We start from the raw sequence: 22,028 nt of genomic DNA on the forward strand, positions 1-22,028 counted from the left end.
TGTTTGAAAATGAACTTGTCAGAATAGACCTAGCAATTAATTTTTCTACCTGTAATTATAAATAAATGTGGACACGTAACTAGTTTGTTTAAGAAACAAGGTTTTGTATGCTGAAAATAGCTGCGTAAAGGAGAACTGATATTTCAGATGCAGTGTTTAAAATAACCTATAGCAGAACTTTTTTGCGAGCATATTACTTGTTTTTTTTTTTTTAGTATAACCGGCATTAGGCAAACATTTTGCGTTAGTGAGAGGGCAGCGTTTCTTACATACAAGTAATTTAATTTCTATTTTACTATCGTCTAAGTATCAAATACTTTTCGTTTTCCTGGCGATCATTTTGTTTTGAATAACCAAGCGAAACTATTTTGAATTATCAAACAATATGCGGTTGTCCCGACTCGCACAAGCGGCATGTAAAGCAGACATGTAATTGATGCATAATTTAGTTGACTAAATGCGGTCGTCCCGAACCGCCAATTTAGGCTTTTTTTTAACGCCATTTAACTTTTAACTATACTACTGGCGTTCCCGATCCGCCTCGCTAGACTGGTAGCAATTTGATTTTGCGGTATCACTTAGCTTTATATTTTGCAATCATGCGATTATATTCGTTGCCTCAATTCCCACACTTTCACTGCTCTATTAATAGTTTTTTAATAACTGGCAGGATCGCCAATGTGCAAAACCGAGTTTATCTCGGTTTGTAGATGAAACCTCCATTTTGTGTCCTGTTTGAGTTCTGGACCCGATGAAGCTTCTTACCTGTTATGCGGTCTGGGGCGCGAAGTGAACTGAGCTCGACGGATTCTTGTTCCTCCAAAAATGGCGCTTTTGGCAGTGCTGCCGAACGCTACGCTCACAACCGAAGTTGGGTTAAGCTCCCAGTACACTGGCGTTGAAGCATGCCACACAATTTCCATTAGCATCGATTTTGCCATCGGGGAAATGGATCTGTTTGGATATATTTTTCGTTATTCTAAAATCATTTTTGTTGCTTATTTGTTTGATCAACAAAAGAATAATAGACATCCACACAATATAACATTCCAAAAAAACCTACACTACATAATCTGTTACTCGGTTTTATTTTAAAGAATGGAACCTCTTCGTCACTTCTTACACAGAACCGAATCCATTTTAATCGAATCACGGGATTTATCGGAAATCTGTAGAACTTCAGTTCTGGAAACTTTGAATTATTTGAGTCGCAAAACAATGCTTTGCACTTCATATTAACTTTTTTTCAAGAATTAAAACAAGCAGTAATCAACTCTAAAACACTTGTCTCAATTTGTCACTCATTAAAAAAACAGACGATTACAGATAACTGACAACACTTTCATTCTACCCTGCAGTAACACAAACTTCAAAATCGAGTATTTGTTTATGTCAATTTCAACCAATCACGAGCTGGTCCGAAATTGGTCCTAAAAGTGGATTAACAATTGTCAGGTCCTGTCCTAGGTACAGAGTTATTTTTGACAACATCAAAATAACCACTCAAGTGTCAGATTTCAACCAAAAGTTAAAATTAACCACGAAATGGTTCACAGCCTAACTGATATAAATTTCGATTAATTGATTGCTATTAATCGATTAGCTCGATTAGTGGAACTGTCGTTAATCGATGACAAATATTCGATTACTTCTTAGCCTTTTATCGATTATTTTGATTAATCGAGTAAGAAAATACATCACTAGACGTCAAAATGATGAATAGCAATGCATTTCTGTGAATAGTGTTTACTAGTACATCAAACTTTTTAAATAGGTAAGCAATTTATGCTGTTGCACATACTTCGACAAAAGAATAGATAAAATAAGTGATTCCATTGTTGGTCTTGTTTTTAAGGTGACCGCTTACTACTATACATAGATATCGCTTTTTTGGTATTGCTGCGACATACATTATTTCAAAATAGCCTATGCCACTGTATATCTTGTATGCATGTATTTTGAAGGTGGCTTTTATCATATCAACGCACGCTCTCAAATTTAAATTCTAATCGATGCTAGCAATGAAAACAAACCTTTCTCACTTATAACCGGTGCAGCTAAAATTGCATTTTAATACTACACAGCAAAGAAAAATCTTGAAATATTGCGTTAAAAGTATGCACACAATCTGGGTTTGGAATGCCCTCCCATTGGTTGGTGGGCTTGACGGTATTGCAAACATCATCACATACAATCGATTAGCGTTACAATTTGATAAAGATATGCGTTACAGCTTTTAGCTTCATAATTGAATTAAATGAATAAGATATGGAACGACTTGGATAAAACTATGATTGCATTACGCTCCAACATCCGGGGTTGGAGATGCCGGTAGGGCTTAACTGAGCTCTTTTTATGTTTTATTTTCATACTACCGGCCCTTATTACCAGTGTGAAGTGAAAATTAAGTAGAGTAAACGTATCCCAATTGGGTTTCACACGATAACAATAAATGAACGGTAATCGAGTCCATCTTTGACGTTTGTTGGTGGTTTGTGTATCATGGAATACTGTGGAATGAAATAGAATATTGTAGAATAGAAAAAAAATAATAATGACCGAACCAATGAGCAAACCACTGATAACTGTCAAACGATGCTTATCCAGTGTATATTGTGAGGATGTGTCGTTTGGGACCTTATGGGTGAGATGATGTGTGAATGAAATGTAAGAGTAAGTGCATGCAAGAACGGTATTAAAGGCCACCGTTTCAGCTCAGGACTAACGGACCAATAAAAGAGATAGAAATTGGGTAACGGTACCCCCATTCATCTCAAATCCATTAGTCATTTCATGGACGAAAACCATTAGTTAAAGTGAGCTCTGTTATCTCTGTTTGATAGATTAACTTCAAGAGTAACATGAAATTTGGAGCATTTTGCATCGTTAAATCCATTGTAACCATGTATTGAACCATTTCCGAACTACTTTTATCCGCTATTGCTTCTTAAAGACGAGGCAAAGATTTTGTATTTGATGTTATCACTTCATTTATTGAAAGTCGAGTAATCGGTAGAATAACATGGTGACTCTACTAATGAGATGACTATTGGCACAACGCCAACGCCAGTGTTGGCAGCAGAGTAACCCGATACAAAAGTATTAATACACGTTAATTATACATCAGCAGAAAGAAGGTGATTATTGATATCTCCTACACTCCTCCTCAATGAACACCGAAGCGCGAAATTCCCATCACTTCCAGCAGTTGGTTGAACTTTGTTGCACCTAACGGTTTGGTAAGTGCATCAGCAATCATCCTGTCGGTCGGGCAGTAAACCAGTTCCACTTGTCCTCGATCAACCATGTCCTTCACGAAATGCTGCCGTGTGTCGATGTGTGTTTTCGTGCGAAGGAAACGAAAACGAGATTCAGAACTTGTGTTCAGGGACCTTGATTTCTTTCGAGCGTACAAGCTCTCAGCTGGTAAATAACGTCTTCAAAACCGCAGGCTAGTTGCTCTTGCGTAATGAGAGCCTATGCTGGTGGAATAGTTTTTGACCAGCTGAAAGCAGTCTTTTTAGCACTAAGCACAACCTTAAATCTCGGAAAAAGGCTAGTTGTCTCTTCTGTGCGGAGACCTATGCTTATAAATCGGAGGATTATTATTATTATTATTATTATTATTATTATTATTGTAAAAATCAACAGACACTTTGTAGTCCTAATGATAGTTTCTAATACTAAGTAAAAAATTTGCTTGAATTGTTTTCCGTGTAATGTGTCTGATATAAACGTGTTAACTTTAAGGATTATTCGGAAGTTTTACTTTTAAAAATAAACGTCTGGTAGGTTCAGAGTTCAAGCACAGAAAAAAAAACCTGCTCTCTGTGTTCTGTATTCATTTCACTTTTTGTTATTGTTATAGTGTTACACACTAAATTTAATCTAATTTTGATAGTTCTGCACTGAACCAAAACAGGACGCTGATACAACAGCTCTTCCTTCTTAACTTTTTACATAACCAATCGAATTGACAATAATCAATTTATATTTTTTTATATAATTCTTGCAATTTTCTAGCCTTACTATTATGTTTAACAAAAATAACCATATGAAATTTGTTCCCTTTGGAACCAATCGATCACTTTGAATATACAAAGTCTTCAAAAATCAAATTCTTCTTTATACGTTTCGAACGCCTGATAGGCGGCATCTGAGAATTATTCCCTGCTTCATAGTGCTTCCGCTTTCTTCCTCGCCGCTGCTCATCAATCGTGAATCCACGAAACTCCTCATCACTTTCTTCTCTACTCTTCCTTGTTTTCTAATCCTGAGCAAACGTAGAAATGACCACGTTTGGCCGAACACTGGCGCTCCTTGGGTTAGCGACTCGAAGTTGGCCTCGATGAGCCATGATTTCCACGCTTCCAACATGTATCTGGAAAATATTTTGAGAGCCGATCGTCTAGCCAACTGCTTCATCTTTACCATACCTGCATGGTTGGCATGTAAAAGTTTCAATATTTCGCCTTGTACATTCTGCGGTATTATTACCCTGTCTCTATATAACAAACACTCGTCAACAATTTCTAATTCGTGTTGATTTGAAAAAACATCAACAAAGCGTTTGTCAATACGTTTTGGCCAACCATCCCTCATGAATTCAATAATATTTTGCAGAAATTTATCATTCTTTGTCTCAAAAGCAATTTTAGCACTATCAATCGGAAAATTTTTACTGAAATTAATACTTTTAATCAACTCAGCGTCCAAATTTCTTGGAACTTGTTGTTCTGGAGGAAACGCGAACAAAAATCCGCGTTACCCATCTTCTTAGAAGTTCTATAGCAAATTTCAAATTCATAAATGGACAGCTCCAATATATATCGCTGTAGTCTTGTAACAAATATTGTATTTTTCCCTTCCTTTCCAAAAATTCCAACCAGAGGTTTATGATCTGTATATACCATAAACTTTTTTCCGTACAAATATTTATGAAATTTTTTAATGGTACACACTAGAGCTAAGGCTTCTAGATGAAGAATAGGATAAGATTTTTGTGCGTTATTTAACGAAAACGATGTAAAACATATAGGTTTTTCTATACCATCAACTATGTGAGCGATTACTCCCCCTAGACCGTAGCCTGAAGCATCGGACACGACCACCAAGGGCTTTTTTGGATCATAAAGCTCTAGAAATTTAGTATCCAATAAAGATTTTTTACTGCCTTCGAAAGCTTTGCTACAATTCTCATTCCACTCAAATTTAACATTATCTCTCAAAAGATTGTACAGATAGTGCAATTTTGAGGATAAATGTGGAATAAATTTGTTATAATAGTTTATTAACCCCAAAAATGATTTGAGTTCTGTTACATTTTTCGGTATTTTAGCATTCTTTATTGTTAAAACTTTTTCTGGGCAAGGCAATAACCCCTTTTCACTTATAATGTGTCCCAGATATCCCAATTGCGTCACAAAAAATTTACATTTATTCAAATTAACTTTAATGTTTGCTTTAGCCAGTCGTTCTAAAACCAAGTAAATTTTTTTTATACAGTCTGCCAAATCAGCACCTGCAACCAAGACATCGTCCAAATAGCAGAATACGTTGTCAATTCCCTTTAATACTTGATCCATTACTTGTTGAAAAATAGATGCGCTGGAAGAAGCTCCCTGCGGTAATCTATTGTAAACATACAGTCCTTTAATCGTATTGATTACCATAAATTTTCGTGAACGTTCAGACAGAGATAACTGGGTATAAGCCCCTTCCAAATCCAAAGCACAAAATCCTTTGCAACCTGCCAACCCGGCAAACAAATCCTGTGCCACCGGTAGAGGGTAAGTATTTGGAATAATGCATTTGTTAATCGATACCTTGCAATCAATAACAAGCCGTATCTCATTGTTTTTTTTAATAACCACTACTACCGGAGAAGCCCATTTGCTCGTTTTAATAGGAGTAATTACTTTTTCACTTTCTAGTTTCGTCAAATAATCTAAAACTTTCTCTCTTAACCTGTAGGGAACGTCGTATGCCTTTTTGAAAATTGGCTTATCGTCATTCAAAACCAAGTCTGCTTCGAAACCGTCAATAGGAGTGGAAAAATCTTTTTCAAATACATTGTAAAACTTTTGTTTAATATCTTTTAAAACCATGTCGCAACGATTATCGTCCAACAAAATATTATTAACTGATAGATCACCAGCAAAATAATTCCTCCAGTCAGAGAAAAACTCGTCTAACCATGGGCGTCCCAATAAAGGAATAAACTTGTTATCAGAATTCAGTACTAACAGCTTTAAATTTGCTGATTTTCCTTTACATTTGACCGAAACATTTGCTTCGCCAACGACATTAAGTCTCGCCCCATTCACCACAATCAATTGTTTCAGAGTTTTCACCAAAGGTTTACTAAAGTGAGCTAAATATTGAGATTTCCCCATAACAGACACTGAAGAGCCACAATCAATCTCCATTCTGAGGGATTTGCCCTCTATTTCAATGTCAATTAAACAAGGATTATTTATATGATTTATAGAGGAAACAAGCATACATTCAAAATCACCTGAATTTTTTTCATCCTCACTTTCCGAATCATGTGGTCTGAAACGGCTGAACAGCTCGCTCAATGTACTTGGCCCAGGTTCTGCAGAGTCCACGAACTTCACTGCCTCCTTCCTTGAATTTTTTAGCTTAAAGCACTTCCGCTTTAGATGTCCTCGAATTCCACAGTAATCGCAAATCCTGCTTTCCGGACGGTACGTTTCCTGATTGTTTCTCCAACCAGCAGCTTGAATGTTGTTTTATGCATTGTCCTCTCTTCCTTCGCCATTGCATTAGACTGTTTATACGGGTTAAAACCCAATCGATCCTTCACCGAGCCTCTATTCTCAAATCTTTGAGACTGGTTTAATTCAGCTTGAGCTCTGTTATATATCTTTGCTAACTTGTTCGCGCGTTGGCCCCTGCCATCTCCCAGGTCGCGATTAGTTTTTCTGCTGAATCCAGCGTTAAATTTTCTTCATTTAGCAACCGTTGCTGAAGTACTTTATCCCTCAATCCGGCAACAATGCGTTCCCGTATTGCTGATTCTTTAAAATTCCCGAAATTACAAAATTCCGCTTGAAGCTTGATCGAAAGCACAAAATCTTCAACGGATTCATCTGGATTTTGTATCCTGTTATTGAATTTTAAACGCTGTATAATATCCGACTCTGTTTTATCAAAACGCGATTTCAGCTTGCTAATCATTGTGTCAAGAGATATTTGAGCTAAATCCGTATTCGGAAATAGTAATTTTAGCTCAGAAAATACGGAAGGACCACTAAGGGTTATAAAATGCGCTTTCTTAGCTTCATCAGGAACATTGTTCATAACAAAAAAGTAGCCCAATCTTTCAGACCAATCCGAAAAGGATGATCATTTACGGTAAGGCTCAATCATGGCGGATACACTCATCTGCGCCATCGTGTAAAAAGGTCAGTCACAATAGAAACAATTAAAACCAGTAACAAGAGAAAATAAAACCAAAATGGCTTACCTTAAGCGTCACCTAAAATTCTATACTGGCACCTTAAACGAAAACAAGATTCCTTAAATATCTCCGTCTAAAACTTTAAACTCCAACGGTCGTAGCCAGTGCCAATTTAGCTATTTATTGAATTTATGTAATTTATCACTCGTGACACCTCCAAGGAAATTCTTGTATCTAAAGGGAATATAAAAAATAACACTTAATTATGTCATATAAAAAAAATTTAAAACCACAAAATATTAAAATTTAAATTAAATATAATAATAGCAACACCACCCTAGCCAATAAGCCAGACATTTATTTTCTATATTAATAAAAAAAAATATTCATATATGGCACTTGAACCGAAATATGCGCAGCACCCTAAAATAAAACCGACGCTACCAAACAAAATGATTTCCACTGGTAGAATATTTATCACTTTCAAACGCTTCCGATTCACTTTCTACGGTTTTTTCTACACGGTGTACTTACGGTTTTAACGCTAAATCTTAACCAATCCGAAAATAGTCCGGATGTAGATAATAAAATCCTGCAATCTAGCTACTTCCTTGACTCTTAGTCCGTACAGATTTCTGCCACCGACGTTGAAAAAAATCCTCTATCTGCGATGAATACCACCACTGTTGTTGGATAGTTGTTCTGCCAATTTGCACACCGAAGTCACACGCGTTCACAATTTTCCTCGTCGCCAGTTAATGTGTCTGATATAAACGTGTTAACTTTAAGGATTATTCGGAAGTTTTACTTTTAAAAATAAGCGTCTGGTAGGTTCAGAGTTCAAGCACAGAAAAAAAAACCTGCTCTCTGTGTTCTGTATTCATTTCACTTTTTGTTATTGTTATAGTGTTACACACTAAATTTAATCTAAACTTATTTTGATAGTTCTGCACTGAACCAAAACAGGACGCTGATACAACACCGTGAAAGGTTGAAGTCAAATCCTGATGATACACGATTGAACGATCTTTGCAAGCCTATAACGGCACGGTTTGTTGCATAGTTGGTGCGACGTAGAGGTAATCGAAGAAAGGCGTTGTTACGGAGAGCACGGGGACGAACATTAACATTATCCTCACGGAGCAAAGCGGGGCAGTCAATCCTATCACTCAAAATATCAGCTATCATCAAAGCACGCGACAGCTCTCGTCGTACTTGTAGTGTGTCAAGACCAATCAGCAATCCGCGACTTTCATAGCTCGGCAGTTGATGTGGATTATTTCAAGGTAATCGTCGAAGAACAAAACGTACGAATCTACGTTGTATAGATTCTATTCGATGAGCTCCATTGAGGTAAAGAGGGTTCCCGACTACTAAGCAATATTCCAAAGTAGAACGAACGAGTGTACAATATAGAGTCTTCAGGCAATAAATATCATTGAAGTGCTTAGCCATTCTAAATATGAATCCTAAACAGCGTGAAGCTTTCGCAACAATGTAGTTAATGTGCTGTTTGAATGATAACTGCTCATCGAGAAAGACACCATGATCTTTGACGCATCTCGATCTACTATTTTCTACTATCATGAATCCTTCAAGATAATATTCGAATTTGAACGGTAACTTTTTCCTTGTGAACGTAATGATTGAGCACTTTTCGGGATTCACTATCATATGATTGGTTTTGCACCAATTCGCAAAGATTTCCAATTGCCGTTGAAGGAATGCCGCATCTTCTGAGCTGCGGATGGTGTTATAGATCTTGAGGTCATCAGCGAAAGAGACTCGTGGTCCATCCAGACAAAGATTTACATCATTGAAGTACAGTAAGAAAATCAAAGGTCCAAGATGACTCCCCTGTGGAATTCCAGACGTTGCAACAAATTCTTCGGAAAAAACAATCATCAATTTTGATAGTAAGACGTCGATTGCTGAGATATGATTGTATCCATTGAATGACGTTTGCACCAAAGCCGAGTCGATTTAATTTTGCAATTGTGATGTCGTGATTGATTTTATCGAAAGCAGAAGAGAGATCTGTATAGATAACGTCCGTCTGCAACCCGTCTGACATAGCTTTTGTTATGTAAGATGTGAAAGATACGAGGTTAGTAGCTGTTGAACGCTTCGGCATAAACCCGTGTTGAGTATCATCAATGTACTGCTTGCAATGGTTAAAAATTTGAGACTGCCGGTATGCCATCTAGTCCTGCAGAACTCGAAAACTTCAATCCAGCGATAGTCATCTGTACCGAATTCACGTCTATGTCAATGGAGTGCAAAAAGCAATTAGATACCGGAACGTTGATGGCCGCTCGTTCGATTTGCTGTGGGGATAATGTTTCAGTAGAGAAAACACGAGCGAATTGTTCCGAAAAGAGCTGACAAATTTCTTGAGTACTCGAACCGGTACGCTCACCGAATCGCATTAACGATGGTAATCCAAATTCCTTTCTTTGCTCATTCACGTGCTTCCAGAAAGCTTTTGGGTTAGACTTTATCCTATGCTGTACCTTCTTTAAATAATTGACATGGCAGCGCTTCACGGTTTTCTTGTATAACTTATTTATCTGAAAATAATTATTGCGCAAAACGTAACCTCCATACTTGGAGTATCGTGTCAGAGCAGCTCTTTTGGATGTTTTCAGATGTTTCAATTCAGCGGTTAGCCACGGCGGATGTTTGGAATGTCGGACGGATCGTTTCGGAACAAAGTAATCAATCGCGTAGATTAGTACATTGGAGAAGGTCTGTACAGCTGCGTTAACATCATCATTGTCGAGAATGTCATCCCAATCGATACTCATTAGGAAGGCAGTCATGCTATTATAGTCAGCTCTATTAAAATTATAGCTGATGATGCTGGAGGGGGCGCTGTCATGATTACCGATTGTGTTAGCGGAAAGACTTTTGACAAGGAGATGAGAAATTTCGGCCTCAAACATCTATTCGATTTGACTTTCCGAAAACTTCTGATTTTATTTACAAATTTTGGGTCTTATATACTAACTCCTAATCTAGAAAATCTGGACCTATCGCAAAGATCCTTCTAAAAAAAATGCTGCACGCGCATGCGCGTTATTTCAAGTATTCTTGCGCGTGCGTCGCTATCGACCAGCACGTGCTTGCGCTACTATCTCTTTTTCTTCCACGTGCCCAGCTGATCACTGAGCCGCTTCGCACATGCGCAGCTGATGGCTGGCAATGTCTAACTCACTTGCAGCGCGGCAGCTATTAATCTGTAGGATCGTTGCGCCGTAACATCCCGGCCTCCGTAAATTGATATAATTTACAAAAAATATTGAAAACATGCAACGATCTTCCTATTGCTGGTAATGTTACATAATAATAATTCACACATAATTTTCAATTTATAATTCATAACTTCACTCATAATAATCAATAAAAACTATTGCAATGTTCACACTGTTGAAATATTAGGATAAAGTTGTCCTCTATAAAGTGCTGGTGACGGTGATCTATCATCTGATGATTCCCTGTCGTTTGGGTCTGTAGCTGTAGTTTTGGCCGCTCGTAGGTTTGTAATCGTATTCCGATGTGTTAAGAATGATGTCAGGGAATCCCAAAAGGCAGCTAGTAATTGCCATCCAAGACCATAAATGTCATACAAAATTCTTCCATGCATTACCGTGTCAACGATAAATTTGATGGCTCGTCCGATTGCATACAATCCAATGATAGTTGACGTAAAATTTCCTATCCAGTTTGACCATGATTTTATTTTGCTCCAGTATCGATTAATCGCGTTGTCAATTATCTTCTCTGATATCAAAGCGTCGAAATGAAATCCTTGTCTTTTGGGTATTTGCCCTGACAGAATTTTGTGAAGAACGTTTGATGCTATACGGCGATCACCTTGATTATATATTAAATTTCGCTTTTTCTGAAGACTGTCGGTATCATAGACTCCGCTTTCCATCAAATTTGGTAAGGGTGTGTATTTCCATTTTGTTACTATATCCGTCGTTAACGTTTGAGGTGCAATAGTTTCCCTCATTTTTCCATCTATTGAGTACCACCGGCCTCCAAATTGGAATTTAGCCGGCATAAGCGGAGTGCATTCGATTTCAGTTCCTCTCAGCTGCAATGTTCTTGTTACAGGAGTTAAAAACATTGTTTCATTGCCATATTTTACAGGAAAATCTTGATAACACCGCTCTGTTGCAAATGGCTTTACGTATACGGCCTTACATTCCAAAACGTGTAGAACTTCTCCAGTTACGACAGCAGAAAATCCTGATCTCTTCATTATACTCCAAAAATTATAACTCCAAATGTCGAGGTGGTTGCATCCGGTCCGGATAATAGTGCTGAGTTGAGTGAAACACCTTTCACTTTGGCTGCGGCATCAAAAACTAAGCGAGGTTTCGGTGGATTTTTGTTTTTATTGATGACGATGAACTGAGGCAAGTAAAACATATCGCCAGACCACTCACAAACCTCTTCAGGTGTTAACTTTTTGGCATATCCTTTCGACACATAGTCATTTATAGTTTCAGTTGCCCATGTCTTCAATGTTTCATTCTTCTGAACCTTTTGCTCCAGTGCGATTAACCTTTTTAGTGCCATGTTGTAGTTGTCCGGAAATTTAAAATTTTCCTCTCTCCAAAGTAGCCCAATTTCATATCGTTTGCCGGTGTACTTTAGTGTTTTATCGATAATTTCTCTGGCTCTAGTAAGCTGTTTTGATTCCAATGGATTTGCCGAAATCTTTACACCAAAATCTTCAATAGAAAAATACCTTTTCATCATATCTCTCATTAGCCGGTCTTCCTCCTGAATTATCATCAAATGTTCACCGGTTACTGATCCAGATATAGCTCCAAATATCATCCACCCGAGTTTGGTTTTTATAGCAATTGGTTTTTCATGCCCTCCTGTTCTTTTATCCAGTGGAAGTAACAAATGACTATAATTTAATCCGATCAGAACCTTTGGCCTTGCGTAACAATAACTGGAGATTGGCAATCCATTTAAATGTTTATATTTTGTGGCCAACTGCTCATAATCTATCAACTGCAAAGGTAAATTTATGTCCTTAACGGTTCTTACATCCTTCAAGGCGTACTTCGTAGTGGTTTTGCCACTTATTTGCAGATTAACTCTTTTGCTTTCTGTTTCTTCTCTTAAAAAATTTTGAGTCCACTTCAATTTTAAAGGGTCGACCTTACCCTTTAGTTGTAGTTCCTCTGCTACTTGCTCATCAAGTATAGTAAGTGATGAGCCTGGATCTAAAAAGGCGGGTGGGTAATGTCAGAGACATAACTGGATGTCGTGAATACGAAAACAACTGACATGTTTCATAACACTTCCGAATATCAATTGTATGAATTATGCAAGCATTACCCTTTTTCACATTTTTCGCAAAAGCAAAGAAAGCTTCACTTGATCTCGATTACTGTGAATTTCACACAGCGAAAAGTGCACAAATCTAAGCAAACTGTTCTTGATTTGCAATAAACTGAGGATATTTCCTTACGATTTGTAAACAACAAATCCTAATAGTTCTTTAGAAAACTTTTAGAGCCATTAGAACGGCTAATCTTGTGCAATGCTCTCCACCGTTGTTTTTTCCCCAATGCTAATGACTGGCAGCTGTGACGTAATCGCTCTTGTCGAAAGCGAAACTAGTTGTGCAGACGACACAAAACACATCTGCTCGCAGTGGCGATACAATCCAAACTGATTCAAGTTTTGTTGAGAGGCTTGTTTCTACCTGATTTCGTTTGTAGCTTTTTCACTAATGGGCGGTCCTAACGGCTATAAAAATAGCCGCATACAGAATTTTATTGTCGATTATTTCATTTCGGATTTGCATAATTTATTGAAAGAAACTATCAATATGCTGTAGGGATTCGCTTCCAACATTCAAAAGAGTCAAATTGCGTAATTCTCTACGACATTAAACTCTGGGACATTTTTCGCAAAAAAAGGCTTCACTTGATCTCGATTACTGTGAATTTCACACAGCGAAAAGTGCACAAATCTAAGCAAACTGTTCTTGATTTGCAGTAAACTGAGGATATTTCTTTAGGATTTGCGAACAACAAATCCTAATAGTTCTTTAGAAAACTTTTAGAGCCATTAGAACGGCTGATATTGTGCAATGCTCTCCACCGTTGTTATTTTTCCCAATGCTAATGACTGGCAGCTGTGACGTAATCGCTCTTGTCGAAAGCGAAACTAGCTGAGCAGACGACACAAAACACATCTGCTCGCAGTGGCGATTGAATCCAAACTGATGGAATTTTTGTTAAGAGATTTCCTTTTATGTGATTTCGTTTGTAGCTTTTTCACTAATGGGCGGTCCTAACGGCTATAAAAATAGCCGCATACAAAATTTTATTGTCGATTATTTAATTTCGGATTTGCATAATTTATTGAAAGAAACTATCAATATGCTGTAGGGATTCGTTTCTAGCATTCACAAGGACCAAATTGACAAACTCACTGCGATATTCACCACTTTTCGGAACATTTTTCCCGGACGATTTGTTGTACAGCAGCAGATATTTTGTTCTCTTCCTTAGAACGCGTTCTGATTGGCTGGTGTTGACATGAAGCAAATGAGACAGGTTTTTCAAAAGTGTACTATTGAAATACTTCAATGCTTTTGCTATACACGTTTGAATTGAAAAATTTCGATTCTATTGGTAATTAGATTATATCAATCCTTTCACAGATCACTGAGCTATGAGCTTTAAAAATACGAGAAAGGCAAACGCGCCTTATGAATTATCCTCTTTGAAACTCGTTCATACCAAACATTTCAGAAAAGTTTAATTTTGAATTATTTGAGACTTTTATCATAAAATTGTGATCATATTTCCGATGGCATGTCGCAAGAATTATGTTGATTCATTAGATACAACAATAGATATTCACGATCAAAAACTTATCACTCTCTTAGAGGGTAAATTTTGAAAAGGCACCCCATAGTAAAGTATGTCGTATTCACGACAAAAGGCAAACGTCTGGGTCTTGCGATTCCCGTTCCACAATGTTACCGGAATGATCTGGTAAAAAAACACTTGTCCGTTTAGTCTGATGCACGTTAGATGTGTCTTCTCCAGCCACCGGGTCCTCGACCTTTTTAGGTTTTATCTGTACTGCGGTTTTGTGCAGCAATCTATTGTGGTTTCCTTTACATCCATTTTCGTTGCACTTACCTTTGGTCCAACAATCTATGGCTCTATGTTTGCTGCTTGCCAAACATTTCATGCATAACTTATTTTTTGTTACAACTTACCACCGTCTTTCTAGGTTCATTGCCCTAAATTTATTACACTGTACCAGCTTGTGTGACTCCTTACAGGCTGGGCAAGACGGTCGTTTTTCATCGTGTAGGTTTATACTGTCCCTTTTTTCTTTATTTTGGGACATTGAGGTCATTAACCTACAAGTGCGTGCGTGAGGTTTCAACCATTCACTTAGTCCTATCAGCGTGGGCGCTATATTATTTAGTTGTAGCTTCTCTGCCCATTTTATTTGTAGGTTGAAGGGTAATTTATTTACCGTTTCCTCCACTAATCTCATATCCTGCAGGTAATCTTCTCTGTCCAGGACAATCATGTTACTGATCAAATTTTCTAACGCGTCAGCAATTTCGGCTACGGAGTTTTTATTTTCTTTTCTTATTTTTGTCAGCTCATGTAACAATTCTTTGTAGACCGTCTCAGGTCTACCGAAATTCTGTTCCAATCTTTCTATGATTTTAGGAACATTCTCGGGATCCATCGGGTAATCAGTGGCTGCACACATTTTGCGGCATATCCTCCTAGCACTACCTGTAGTCTATTCAAGTTTTCCAACTGTGAAAACCTGCCCTCCTTCGAGGTATCTGCATATATCTTCCTAAAGGTAGGCCATTCTCGTGGTGATCCCTTGAATTTTGGAAGCTGTATTAAAACTTGACGCTTTAAATATACGGTCCAATCATCATTAACTTGCCGACTTGTACCGACTGTGTTATTTTCATTGAGGCTTCTTAGTGCTTCTAGCATTTCGCCGAATACTGCCTCCATTTTGGATTCCTTTTGACTGGAGTCTCTTTTGACCTTCATGGCCTTTTCCAATGAATGGATTTGTTCTTCTGTGGCAGCACATTTGATGCAAATCCATCGCTCTCCTTTGGTTGGTAATCTTCCCAACCCTGCGCATCCGTGGTGGAACCATCGGTCACATTCGTCACACGCGACCATGGCCTGCTTGTCATCTGGTTCTGTGCACAGACGACAATGTTCATTCTTATTTTTCACGAAATGAGACATTTTACTTATATGTCGTGATGCCGTCCGCACCGTTTATAATTCACTTATCGAAACTCTCTATGGAGTTTACACTTCGATGCCGTCCGCACCGTTCTTCTGATTCACTTTATTAGCTTACTCGATCTTAATGGTGCCGAGCAGACCAAACTTTTCGCAAAAGCAAAGAAAGCTTCACTTGATCTCGATTACTGTGAATTTCACACAGCGAAAAGTGCACAAATCTAAGCAAACTGTTCTTGATTTGCAATAAACTGAGGATATTTCCCTACGATTTGTAAACAACAAATCCTAATAGTTCTTTAGAAAACTTTTAGAGCCATTAGAACGGCTAATCTTGTGCAATGCTCTCCACCGTTGTTTTTTCCCCAATGCTAATGACTGGCAGCTGTGACGTAATCGCTCTTGTCGAAAGCGAAACTAGTTGTGCAGACGACACAAAACACATCTGCTCGCAGTGGCGATACAATCCAAACTGATTCAAGTTTTGTTGAGAGGCTTGTTTCTACCTGATTTCGTTTGTAGCTTTTTCACTAATGGGCGGTCCTAACGGCTATAAAAATAGCCGCATACAGAATTTTATTGTCGATTATTTCATTTCGGATTTGCATAATTTATTGAAAGAAACTATCAATATGCTGTAGGGATTCGCTTCCAACATTCAAAAGAGTCAAATTGCGTAATTCTCTACGACATTAAACTCTGGGACATTTTTCGCAAAAAAAGGCTTCACTTGATCTCGATTACTGTGAATTTCACACAGCGAAAAGTGCACAAATCTAAGCAAACTGTTCTTGATTTGCAGTAAACTGAGGATATTTCTTTAGGATTTGCGAACAACAAATCCTAATAGTTCTTTAGAAAACTTTTAGAGCCATTAGAACGGCTGATATTGTGCAATGCTCTCCACCGTTGTTATTTTTCCCAATGCTAATGACTGGCAGCTGTGACGTAATCGCTCTTGTCGAAAGCGAAACTAGCTGAGCAGACGACACAAAACACATCTGCTCGCAGTGGCGATTGAATCCAAACTGATGGAATTTTTGTTAAGAGATTTCCTTTTATGTGATTTCGTTTGTAGCTTTTTCACTTGTTACAACTTACCACCGTCTTTCTAGGTTCATTGCCCTAAATTTATTACACTGTACCAGCTTGTGTGACTCCTTACAGGCTGGGCAAGACGGTCGTTTTTCATCGTGTAGGTTTATACTGTCCCTTTTTTCTTTATTTTGGGACATTGAGGTCATTAACCTACAAGTGCGTCCGTGAGGTTTCAACCATTCACTTAGTCCTATCAGCGTGGGCGCTATATTATTTAGTTGTAGCTTCTCTGCCCATTTTATTTGTAGGTTGAAGGGTAATTTATTTACCGTTTCCTCCACTAATCTCATATCCTGCAGGTAATCTTCTCTGTCCAGGACAATCATGTTACTGATCAAATTTTCTAACGCGTCAGCAATTTCGGCTACGGAGTTTTTATTTTCTTTTCTTATTTTTGTCAGCTCATGTAACAATTCTTTGTAGACCGTCTCAGGTCTACCGAAATTCTGTTCCAATCTTTCTATGATTTTAGGAACATTCTCGGGATCCATCGGGTAATCAGTGGCTGCACACATTTTGCGGCATATCCTCCTAGCACTACCTGTAGTCTATTCAAGTTTTCCAACTGTGAAAACCTGCCCTCCTTCGAGGTATCTGCATATATCTTCCTAAAGGTAGGCCATTCTCGTGGTGATCCCTTGAATTTTGGAAGCTGTATTAAAACTTGACGCTTTAAATATACGGTCCAATCATCATTAACTTGCCGACTTGTACCGACTGTGTTATTTTCATTGAGGCTTCTTAGTGCTTCTAGCATTTCGCCGAATACTGCCTCCATTTTGGATTCCTTTTGACTGGAGTCTCTTTTGACCTTCATGGCCTTTTCCAATGAATGGATTTGTTCTTCTGTGGCAGCACATTTGATGCAAATCCATCGCTCTCCTTTGGTTGGTAATCTTCCCAACCCTGCGCATCCGTGGTGGAACCATCGGTCACATTCGTCACACGCGACCATGGCCTGCTTGTCATCTGGTTCTGTGCACAGACGACAATGTTCATTCTTATTTTTCACGAAATGAGACATTTTACTTATATGTCGTGATGCCGTCCGCACCGTTTATAATTCACTTATCGAAACTCTCTATGGAGTTTACACTTCGATGCCGTCCGCACCGTTCTTCTGATTCACTTTATTAGCTTACTCGATCTTAATGGTGCCGAGCAGACCAAACTTTTCCAACTCTTTCTTAATGGTGCAAGTACACCAGATCTTTACGCTCGATCTCAAAGGCGCCGAGCACACCGATATTTATTCCAAGAGAGGTCAATCTCCTCTCTGGAGCCACCAATGTTTTCGTGCGAAGGAAACGAAAAAGATATTCAGAACTTGTGTTCAGGGACCTTATTTTTTTTTTTACAAGGTGAAATGCATTTGTGAAGTCTCCGATCTTCACAGACATTTCGCGACCAATTAGATACGACTCGAGCCAATTCAGCAACGATCCACTGAAACCAAGTCTATTGAGTTTTGCTACTGCTATTTGGTGGTTTATTTTGTCAAAGGCTGCAGAGAAATCAGTGTAGATTGCATCAACCTGTAGGCGTGCTTGTAGAGAACGAACTATAAAAGAAGTGTAACAGAGTAAGTTTGTTGCAGTTGATCGTTTCGGCATGAATCCGTGCTGAGTTTCTGAAATGTAGTTGTTGCTGTTGTGTTTCAAGAAATCCAGAACTATAGTTTCAAATAATTTGGATACGGCACATAGTGCAGCTATACCACGATAATTGGATACATCGGCTTTATTTCCCTTCTTGAAAACTGGAAAAATAAATGATTTTTTCCAAATATTTGGAAATGTTCCTGATCTAAGAGAAATATTGAACAACATCGACAGTGGAATAAGAAGACTCTTTGAGCATTTTTTTAATACTAATGAAGGAATACCATCCGGTCCAGCTTTGGAAGATGATTTCATCTTAATACGCGCTTTTTCAATCATAGCAGTTGTTATGAAAGGGTGAGAACTAATTGGAGAGCGGCTAGGAACATTGATGATAGCTTTGGAGATCTGATCACTCGAAAGAATTTCATTGGAGAATACACTGCTGAAATGTCGTTGAAATAAGTAGCAAATCTCAGATATCGCCGATGATTCAACGTCATCAAGAAACATCTGATCGGGTAGTCCTGATTCTTTCCTTTGTTCGTTCACGTGGTTCCAAAATCTTTTAGGGTTGATTTTTAGATTATTTTGTACTCGAAGGAGGTGAGCATCGTATAACATTCTGTTCAGTCTTTTATAGCGGTTGTTAAGGTAGATATAGTGAGATCGCAATTGAAGCGAAGGCCGTTTGGATAATTTTCGTAATGCAGACCGTTTAGCGCATTTACAACGTTTCAAGGTCAGATTTGCCCATGGGGGATGTATCGGTTCACGACGAATTTTTTTTGGTATAAATTGATCAATGGAGTATGAGATTACATGAGACCATAACATAGCAGCAGAGTTGCAATCACCACTAGAAAATAAGTTTTTCCAGTTCAACGACAGCAGAAACTGGTTCATAGCATCGAAATTTCCATTTTTGAAATCGTAGTATGTCGCTTCGGAAATGGTATTGAAAACGACGGGCGTGTCTTCTGGTATAGTGATTTGAAGGGGAGGGTGATGGCGACAAGTTTTAACTAGTGGAGAAGGTGCAACGCTTATGGAACATTTATCCGATAATTCATAACTGACAAAACATAGGTCCAGAAGCCGATTGTTGCTGTTGTAGTTATCGTTCAGTTGAACTAACCCGCCAGTATTGTAATCGTCCAGAAGTCGTGATGTAATATTCGTTTTAGAAGAAGATGTAGCATCAGGGTGTAAATATTTACAAGGGCCGTGAATCCATTTCATGCCTGGTTGATTAAAGTCTCCCAAAATAATGATTTTGTCGTTTAAACTCATTCGATCGCTTATCGACAAAAGTGAACATAAGTGTTGTTCAATCATGTCAGAATCGTTCACGCGATCAGGCGGAAAGTAAAGCACACACATGTATAACGTATGATGTGAGATCGAAAGAGCAATCCAAACTTGCTCGACATTGCCACAGTTTGAAAAAGTTATCAAGCGTGAATTGAATTTGGAACGACAGGCAATCAAAATACCTCCGCCGCTCGTTTTGCAACTGTTAGTTTCGTTACGGTCTTGTCGGTACACGGAGTAGGAACTATCGAAAATCTGCTTGGTTAACGTGTTATCATTCAACCAGGTTTCAGTGAAAGCATAAATATCGTAAGCAGCATCGGAACAGGCGAGATAGTAGTCAACAAGAGAGCGATTCATTCCACCAACATTCTGGTAGTAGATATTCAAACCAGTGTCTCTGCTACTGCCTGATACGGTGTCGGTGATTGTGGGTAGATCGACGGTTTGCGGGGGGCGATTTGATGTAAAAGAACTGGTGCGGTTTGCCGAATGAGACGAGGAGCGGGGGGAAGCAGTCGAGGTGATTGAATTTGCGTGCTGGTCATATGATAGTTTTGCGATCGTTTGGGTAGGGGCCGAGAGGAACTCGGTCGGCGAAGGGGTAACGATTGTACAGTTGATTCTACTCTCCTTTCGGATTTGCGCTCTAAAAAAGGGGTTATTGTCACTCCATTTGGCCAGAAATTAGAAGATGTGATAAGTTGCTCAAAAGCTTGCGGAACACTTAATTTAAACGAAATAAACGACAGTGGCCTATCCTGGTGCTGACTAACAAGCTTAAAGCACAAAATGTCGCTGCGGTTGCAAGTACTTCGATTTTGAATATAGGTAATAATATTCTCTTCTGTTTCACTAGGTAAAAATTTAGTTAGATAGTACCAGTTTCGATTGATAATATTGCTTGGTGTCTGGTTTGGAACTACTAGAAGAGTAGTATTTTGTGTATTAATTGAGGCCTGCGTGCTATTGATCATAGGTGATGGACTATGCGTAACTTTAGAATTTATCTGTCCCTGACTTGTAGGAGCTATATGGAACTGAATGGGGCCTACATATGGAATGTTTGAGATAACAGATATGGGTCTGGAACCACTAGATGATACCATAGTGCTTGTAGCATAGGAATTTGTGTAATCCGATTGCGATGAGATGAATCGGTGTCGTGGAATAGTATTCATTTGTGACTTAGGTACGGCGAGTCCATGGCCATGGAATGTACTCACTGTGTTGATGGTGCTTGCTGAATTTCTACTGGTCGCAGAGGCGATATCGGTTGGCGGTGGTTGTGGAATTAAATTGACAGTGCTTGTAGTGAGCTGTGCTGGAGCGTTGGTATGATCATATGTAGGGTTGGTAGATATGGAAGTGATGCTTGGCGGTGACAATAAGACGGTTTTAGCGCTGCAAGTAGCGATAGGTGCTGGATGTACTATTGTAGCAGCGAATGATGGCGACGGTAGATCAGTATTGATATTTTCAATATTCATAGCAGTAGCTGGTGGCATTGGTGTTGTTGTCGAAGTAGCAGTTTCATCAGTGGAGAAAGTTATCAGATTAGCCGAATGATTGTTTATATTCGGATCTGAAACGAGTGAAGTTATAGTATTGGAAGTAGAAAGATTTGGAATTGGAACGTCGACTCTCGGAATTTTTTCAGGTTGCGATAGCGATGGTCTGCTGATACTGCTAGTTCGAGGCTGTTTATTTGTATCTTCCATTATAGATTCAAAAAGATTGGTTAGGTTAAGCTGTAGGTCATCCAGACGTTCGAGAAAAGGAGTGCTATCGTTGACATAACGTTCGGCTGGGTCACGTGAAACAGATCGATGTATACAGCTTGATCTGGTACAAACATTGGAGTATGAGCGGCAAAACGACTGCAATGTATCCGTCAAGGTTCCGATCATTTTCAAGGCAGAAGTAGTACGATGGAGAATCAATTGTATAGTTTCATCGGACAACTCGTTGCGATTGGAAACTTCCCGGCACGGTGTGCATAACCAAAAAATTCCAGCACATTCTCGAATGGATTTAGCTAGCGAGTTGTTTAAATTGACGCACTTGCCGTGGAAACTTTTAAAGCAGAAACGGCAAACTATTTTGGTACCTCGGGTACTAGAAGAACCAAAACAAACGACGGCATCACATTTGTTCTTCACCATTGTGTTGGTTGCGGCGTACGGTAGATGTCAAATACTCGCTCGAGTGTGTGAGTGGTAGCAACCTTGACAAGCGTAACAAGAACTGCTGTCTTGTGAATTACCAAAGAATATTTTATTCAACAATATCGCACTA

The 22,028-nt window shown here is 38.7% G+C and overlaps 1 protein-coding gene across 2 annotated transcripts in view; it reads left to right on the plus strand.

Moving 5' to 3' along the window:
- The first annotated feature begins 1,469 nt into the window (after positions 1 to 1,469).
- LOC131432394 (protein RCC2 homolog) overlaps positions 1,470 to 22,028 on the plus strand; it is a 342,786-nt gene continuing 322,227 nt past the window's right edge. Inside the window, exon 1 of one of the 2 annotated variants that reach the window (XM_058598634.1) lies at positions 1,470 to 1,855. The gene's annotated coding sequence lies outside the window, so the exon portion shown is untranslated. The remainder of the gene's footprint in view (positions 1,856 to 22,028) is intronic. The other variant, XM_058598633.1, reaches the window with a different exon arrangement.

The sequence above is a fragment of the Malaya genurostris genome, chromosome 2 (assembly GCF_030247185.1).
Source record: "Malaya genurostris strain Urasoe2022 chromosome 2, Malgen_1.1, whole genome shotgun sequence".
NCBI lineage: Eukaryota > Metazoa > Arthropoda > Insecta > Diptera > Culicidae > Malaya > Malaya genurostris.